The sequence below is a fragment of the Hydra viridissima genome, unplaced genomic scaffold (assembly GCF_058129835.1).
Source record: "Hydra viridissima isolate aposymbiotic clone 2 unplaced genomic scaffold, HvirCarnegie_v1 scaffold_2, whole genome shotgun sequence".
In the NCBI taxonomy this organism is placed as follows: domain Eukaryota; kingdom Metazoa; phylum Cnidaria; class Hydrozoa; order Anthoathecata; family Hydridae; genus Hydra; species Hydra viridissima.
Genome location: NW_028324301.1, coordinates 3,592,318 through 3,600,960, shown reverse-complemented (window position 1 = coordinate 3,600,960; position 8,643 = coordinate 3,592,318).

The following is an 8,643-nucleotide window of genomic DNA, read 5'->3' as shown; positions in this document are numbered from 1 at the left end:
TGGCTAGTGCCAAGCTCAGCTACGTATTTGTGAAACTGATGCAGCGTGTTAGTGCAGGTGTGAACGTCATCATGGCGAGAAACTAGCGCCTAGTGAACATAAACAACAAGGTCTATGCATGTTTTCTCCTTTATGTAAGTGAATGTTTTAAATGAGATTGATGAAAAATTATGCTCTATAGACGTCGCGGCTTTCCCTTTGCGGAGCTTAAGCACGTACTTTAGTGCGTCATCGGCTTGAACAATGTTACTGAGACGTTTTTTCAATTGGGCACGCTTTGATCCTTTTAATCCTGAAACATATAGATCAAATTCCTCTCTATTCGCATGGATAAGGTCTAACAGTTCGCCTGTTGGGGTTCAAATCACCTGACTATATATGAGGAAATCTTTTTCTCTAAATAAAATTTAATCTTCTGGTCCTTAGTAGCACGGTAAGCATCATCAGATTCCATAGTGTTGACATTCCTCAGAAAAGAGAAGTGAATTTTCCTTTGCCAGAAAGTCGCTGGATCATCATGGTCTAGCGATGAAGGAGGAAGAGTCTCATCTAATGCTGAACCTGTTTCTCAGAGCTTGTGTTAGTCGGTCTTATTGACTTGACATTTTAACGGGTGGTTACTAAAAATCCGGACAAACTTTCATGGGAAATTACTCCCATAGTTTTTATGGTAGAGATTAAATAAAACTATCATTAAAAAGAGTTTTTAGTTATTTTTTTACTTTAATTAGGTTTGTCTTCAACTAGTCTGTTCTTCGGATTCGGTCAACTCTAACACGAGTTGACCCAAAAAGTGAAAATACAAGGTTAAGGTCAATTTTTTTCAGGCAAAGCTTTATTCTGGTTTGTAGTTGCTTCACGTCATTTGCTTGCCAGTTACTCTCATACACTTTGCCTTTCAAAATAGCTCAAAAGTTGATGCAATTCTAACATCACCACATAAGCCGTGCCAGATAAGATTGCCCTGATCCGCGACTATGCGCTGATTGAATCATCTCCAGGAATTTTTGGACCTGCAACTTCCATGATCCGATAATCAACTGACTTGAAGGGGTAAACAATGTTCGAAAATAGAGTTTAAAGGACCAGTCGTGTGGGCTCTGCGTCTATCTGGAAAATATTTGGCCTTGCCGGTCCATTTTTTTTTACTTTTTGCATTTTGCCTGTATTTTGTGAAGTATTACCCAGCGAGTCCACTAGTGACTGCGGCTGCGGTGACGTAACCATAGTCTCGCATCCTTTTATCACCGCTAAGCGTATTACAATCTGAGAATTCGGGTTTTTTAGGAAGACTGAGAAATTCTTGCTCGGGCTCCTCTCTTTTGGCACCATCATCTCGCTGTAGAGACGGTTCGCCATCACAGTTGTCCAGTCAAGACATGGATGCACCCTCAGGAGCGAGGCGAGCATTTATTTTATCAAGGTTTTTAGCGCGCTTCTTTACGTAGTCCTGCCGCGCCTTAGTGAGAGCCTCCATAGCTTTATTGTGTCGTTTGATCTCATCTTTGGCGTTGTTCCCTGAAAGCTTTTGTGGTGCGACTTGGCTAGACCAAAAGCTGCTGAGCTAGTGAAGGCAATGAATAAAGCCATCCCAGTAGCTGCCGCCATGCTCGCAAGCACTATGAGTCTCATCAATTTTTCAATCGCCAGGACCAGGGCTGGCAGGAATCCATTTATCATCGACCATCATGTGCCGAGCCCACTCATCGAACATTAAGTAGCCGATCAACTTCCCAGTGTCTCGCATATCAAATCTTAGCTCAGTCCTTGACACTAGCTTGGTTTTTTCGGTAAGAGACGGCCAGGGCTCCTACGCCAACCACTGCGCTGTGATACACAATGTCAGCAAAAGCTTTCTTTTAGTCAGGTGCGGCGGTAGACATCTTGCAAGCGAAGATAAACCAATTATTGGCGATATATCCTGACTTCAATTGGAACCCTGTAACTTATAATGACTGGTCCAGACATATCTGGGCGCGCACCTCAGCTTTCTTACCTAAGATGACCCAAACTCAAGGTATTGCCAGATTGAGATGCCTGTCTGTTCTTTACGAACACGATTTCAATCAAGTGTTCTATCGTGAGGATGTAGTCCTTGATAAACTTGCACACAACATCGTTGTCATAGTTTCTCAATATTTCAGCCAAGCGACAGGTTAGTCTGCTTGGGACAAGGGAATCGCGCGCGTTCACTGCAACCATGATGTTTATACTCACTCTAACAAAATAGTCTAATTGGTGGTCATCATTTTAGAAAGGTTGATCACCACTAATTGGAATGGTAAACCAGATAGAAAGTCATTTTCTTTATGTCGGTGCGACAAATGCAGGTAAGACAGAGTTCTTCATCCATCTGCTTGATGGCCGGCCGGACGCCTTAAAAATTTTAATATTCTTCACATTGAAATGGAAAAAGACGTACCTCAACTCCAAGCTGATGCTTAACAAAAATGTTCTTGTAGTAATGCCAAAATTTAGAGAACTTCGGCGTCCAGAAATCCCTCAACGTTCTTTCCGATACAATGGCTGGAGAAGAGTGCATCTTCATAATCTATGACTTCATCACCAAATAGGAAATAGACTCCCGAAAGTCTCCGCTTTACAAGATTGCCATGAGCTGGCGCTACATCAAGCAAAGGCTGTGGTTCATCGTACAGAGATACACAGCAGTCCCCAGGCTCTTGGGAGGCCATATGAATACCGTTGCGATACTCCCCTTGAAAGACAGGCGCTCTTTCATCCAGATAATTGATGAGAATGGGGGTTGGATGTACTCGTTTGAAGTAGATGAAATCCGATTGCACCTCAATTCGAGATAATATACCGCTACCCTGATATTCGTCTATGGTGATGTTGGTGTCCAACAGCCATGCTAAGACAGCTCTGTAGAGCTCTATCGTAGTTTGTTGAATATACCGCAAGGTTGGGAAAGAACATGGGAACTCAGTCAAATGGCAAGGTCAGCATACACAGGTCTTGTCAAGAGATTCTTTCCTGTGGGTAATCATGCTGCCCTGAAAAATGATTTCAGTAATAACCCAGTGCTGCAGCATGCTCTGTGTGTACTTTCAGGAGAAGTATACCATCGTTTCGGTTTAGGTATAGCTCCGTTGACCTTGATAATGAGTACCGTACCATTTAATTTGTCCAGCTTGCTCTATTCAACGCGATCAGCAGTTCGTTGAAAAAAATGAATTCAGATGAACCTGATTTGTTTTATAGAAGCTGTAGATTCGATGAAATATGATGGAGGAATAGACAGTCAACATAAAACAAAAAGACCAGGGAGCTGTCAAGGCTGGAAATGCATCGGGAGCTACGCAAAAAGAAAAGCCGCGTCTGCTTCTAGAGTCTTTTGAAAAATAAAAGCTGGAGATTGCCGCCTCTACTGCAAAAAAGGTGGATGAAGAGGACATGAGACAAGAGCTAGCAGAACCAGAAAAAGATGCTGGAGGCGAAGCAAGTGAGAGAGTGGAACGGAAGAAGCATCATGCTGGGTTTGCGAGATTTATTGCAGAACCTGTGTATATAGCGCTCGCAATTGGAGTGGCAGTTCTCATCTTCTTAAGCGTGTAGACGCGAAATCGTCTTTAAAAAATGACCATCCTCGCACCGAAGTTTCAGAGATGGCAAGGCCAGGGCATTCGACCCAGGTGTCAGACCAAGTCCAGACATCGCCACCATCAGTGACGAGACAGTGGAGCAAACTTTGTGCTTCCGACCAGCGCGTGCGGCAACCAAAAAAGCGTGATCTCTTCGAGATCAACTAAGGATTTCTCATATCGAGATATCGTTTGATGTCTTCGAGAGTTTCGGGTTTTTCATCTATCTCGCTGCTGGACGTTTTATGCATGTCCGTATCAACAGTGCAGAAAAAGGTCCTATATTTCTCTTCAAGAGCCTTGAACTCTTCGACAGTAAATTCACCGTCTTTTATGGCAGCGCTTATTTCTTCTTGGAATGAGGCTTCTGCCGCACAAGATTGGGTCTATAGAATGCGATCTCTTTAAAGAGTATTTATACAGCTTTTTGATGATGCTGAGCAAACTCTATAGGATGCCGCATGTTGCGCCGACACAAGCAAGCGCTATCCCAGGGATTGAGCCAACTCCACACGCTGCGAGACTAGCAGCGACGACACCGATCTGCAGACGAGTCTTGTCAGAGATAGCCGCCCATGCAGTTACCCATTTGGCGTTGTTTTTTCTTTTTTCAATAGAAAATGGTAATCTTCGGCGAGCTTCTTTATTTTATATATCCACTGAAGTACCATCTGGAATCTTAGGGTAGACCAATCCGTAGCTGACAGTGTCATCAGTATCGTCTCTGAAATCATGAGTGGTGCGGTTGGTGCTATAGGAGGTACGCTTATGAGATTTGTCAACATTGGGTGCAGCCTCTCTCTGGACATTTTATGTCAGATTTATTGATGCTATTCTTCTCCAATCAGCCAATTGATGTGTGTGATTATATTATCCAAGTTTGAAAGCGTCATGTGAAAGCAATAGGTACACACCATTTATATTCCTAGCGTCTTGTCGGTTAGTGCCACTTGCACGCTAGCCTCACCAATAATTACCTCGCAGTGCTCAAAGATACCACTATCCAGAATATTTTTGGAACCTCGAGGGACTATGATGTTTCTTGTCTCTTGTAACGCTGTTGATATGAATGGTTCAACTTTCCAGGGTAAGGGTAGCATGGCTCTCGATGTCGCCGTTCACGATAACTCATCCCCCATCATGTCTTGGGGTTTCAATGATACGCCGGAATGACGGAAGATGAGGCCTAACACTATTATAGGCCAGATAACCTTTAAATTCTCTGAGCCTGGTAATACTCCTGTTGTCCTAGCGAGAGCTATACTCGTGTTCAAGACATATAACCTTTAGGCCTGCGCTCGTAACGCTCGACGATGAACAAAAGTAATTTTGCTGATTCAGTGGGCGAAGTTCCAGGAAGCTAATCGAGCAAAACAGCCACTGAACCGCCCGTAATTAAGGCTTTGAGTTCTACCTGGTGTTCGTCTTATGAAATACCTACAAATAGCACAATCTCAGGCTTTTTATCCCCAGTGTTGGTCTTTATCACTATTGTAAGAGTTGGTTGAAATTTTATCCCCTGTGTTAGGTGTTACCGGGTCTATAGGCTTTTTCTTCAGCCCATTGATGTCTGTCGTTAGACCGAAGGCAGGCAGTGAATTCTTTTCCATATTCGCCTAGACCTCCAATATCAATATCATTATTACAGGGATCGAAATTTTTGGATTTAGGTAGGGAAATAATCAACCGCCAGATGATCCTCCTGATAGTGTAATAAATGTGGAACCTATATAGCGCTCTCATGAAAGGATCGTTACAGTATAGCGTGGCCTTTGAAACCCTAGACCCAGCTGTAGCCATAAACATCACAATCGATGGATTATCATGTTCGGTGGGTCTCGCCACTTATCTGGAGGACAAGGAATTGGGAAATAATAGGTCTGTAACACGTTCTTATATTTTGGGCGATATGAGAACCCTTGATTAACATAGATCGAAGGAAATTCGACGTCTTCGATGGTTAGAGGACAACTGGAAGTTCCGTTAATTGAGGCTGGCTTATCATCCGTGAGTTTTACGTTGTCCATTGACAATATCACACTAGGTAAGGGACTTGCTGGAGTGTAGATGAATTTTTCATCGAAACTGGAGCTAGGGTAGTTGCACTTCATGCCAATATATGCACCATCACTACCGTTTGCTGATATATCTGTCAACCCCGGTGTTCCTATGCAGTCTTCGCAGTGCACTAGTCCTATGCAGTGTAGTTCCCAGCATTATTTGGGCTTTGACAAGTTCCAAATAATGCTGGGAACAATACTGCATGGGGCTAACGCACCAGAAAAACCTGTATCTCCCTTATCTAGAATGATCTAGTCCTTCTTTTTTCTAACTGCTATTGATCTGGGATGTCTTCGGTTATACTTTTCCACTGCTGCAATCATAAGTACCGCGCCAGCGGCTAGAGCAAGCCAGAGAATCTCGGCGAGGAAACCCAAACGTTTGCTGCAACTCGGAAGATCTAGGCGCTAATAGAGTCGAGTATGCTGGGCAATGTGTCAGCAGCCTTCCCTGCTGGCCAGCACAGCATGTCTTTAAGCCTGTCGATGACTTCTTTTTCTTTCGGTTCTGGCCATGGAGGCTTGGGACCAGGCCCAGCTGGTGCTATAGCTTGAACGTTTGGTGGCACTCTACTTTGACTACTAACCAACCACCCAATTGTTGTGCTGATAGCTTTCAGCATCGCTCCTATCGTGATCGCCTGTTTGCAAAATATTTCTCTTATTTTTTAGCTTAATGTCAATGTCTTACCCCTTTTTTCTGTTATCCGTTCGATTAGGTCGCGTATCTGCGCGAACTGGCTATTCAATCCTTTGTTTAATTCTGTTATCCGAGCTTCTGCGTCGGCGAATTATTTTTTGGTTTCTTCTAGATTTTTATTTTCCTGTTAAATTTGACGAACCTCTCTGCAACATCTTCCTCATTGATCATCTGGATCTAACACTATATATACCAATAATATATAATAATAACAATAATAATAATAATAATAGTAATAATAATAATAATAACAATAATAATAATAATAATAATAATAATAATAATAATAATAATAATAATAATAATAATAACAATAACAATAATAATAATAATAATAATAATAATAATAATAATAATAATAATAATAATAATAATAATAATAATAATAATAATAATAATAATAATAATAATAATAATAACAATAACAATAATAATAATAATAATAATAATAATAATAATAATAATAATAATAATAATAATAATAATAATAATAATAATAATTACATATATATATATATATATATATATATATATATATATATATATATATATATATATATATATATATATATATATAAGATAATCGATACTAATTGTCACAATTGAATAGGCTACTAATCAATACACAATAAGATCGACAGATTACTCAATATAGGTGTCGACAATCTCAATCGGAAACAGAGGTAAACTGTTAAAAGATCTCCGTTATTTCTTTATTAAACTTGTAAAAAGATATTTTAAATGTTCATTTTCGCTTTAGTGTTTGAAGCTTCGCACCATACTACAACGAAAAGAAAAGATATCGAAAAAAACACAATTAAAGTACCAATAATACTATGACAGCAATCTTTAATTATCATCTGAATTCTCCATTCTTTTGTACATTTTTTTTTTCTTTTAAATTTTATTTAATTTTATTTATTTGTGAAGTGTTGCATTTTACCTGCTGTTACCTCGTAGATAAACGTTGTTACTTAGTAACAATGTTCTTCTCGAAGAAGTTCAACAATTACGGTTAACAGCAACAGAACATGAGAAACTAAAGGCAGTTTTTTGTGACCTTTCGCAAAAGTTCCTTTTATAGTTCATCGGTTTTTATGATTACTTATTCTGTTACTTTCACCCTAAAACACAAAAACAACAAAATTGTGTTACTTTGGAATTTTTCTTTTTTTTAACTTTAGAGTTTTTACTTTGGAGAAGTCCTTATCAGCAGCAGACGCGGAAAACGTGTTATAAGAGATGAATAATATAATAAATTTGTTTAGCGCAAATGATCGAATTAAAATAATGGAAGTCGAGCAGCTTAAAATAGCAGACTCAATGAAAGACATGAAGGAAAAAATTACAGTTAACTGTTAAAATTACCGGTAACAGTTTAGTTGACTCGTTGTACTTTTTAGATTCTGTTTAGATGCAGCATTTGTATATATTACAGAGCTGGAAAATCTTTTCAACAAAGTGATCAAAACGAAAAAAAAGTGAAATTGTCGAAAAAAAAAACAACTGAAAAATATTTAAGTCATTTAAAGATAGAATTTCGAATTCGATAAAAGACAATCAAAGAATTATCATAAGAGGTGAAGCCAGATCTTGTCCAATAGATATCAATTTATTCGTACTAATTTTTGCGCATTTATTTTTGAACAGCGGCTTAATTTTGTTTTGGGTGAAACCAATACTTTATTGCCAAAAAAGCCGAGGGGAATTTTTAAATAATTTGACTTTTATGTTTCATAACTCTCAAACGGAAATTTTTTATTCAACTTAAATAAGTAATTCACTGGTTTCTCACTTAAACAACCTCAACAAGTTGATTATTGATTTATAAAGGTATTGGTTTAATAAAATTGGACAGTGAGAAATAAAGCGTCACGTCAAAAAATATATGCGTCACATTACTACTTAAAAGTTTGATGACATTCGCAAAGTTTTGTGTTTCGTTAAAAACAGTTTACGCTTTTAAAAAGTTTATTATCTTTTTTAATTAAAATATTGTGTTTTTTTTTTAAAAATATTATTCGTTCACATTGTAGAAATGCCGTATATGAGATTATGATGTGTATTTTGAAAATTTTTAAATGCAATACCTATTATTTCAATGAAAATTTAAAGTTGACAGTCAATTTTCGTTAGAAACTGTTTGTCCTCAACAAGAGCAACTGATTAAAGAGAAAGAAGAAACCATATCGCAAATGCAGGAGAATTTCGAGAAGCAGACACAGATAGCAGCTATGATACATAATCTTACGAGTGGAAAAATAAACGTTTACAAAAATAT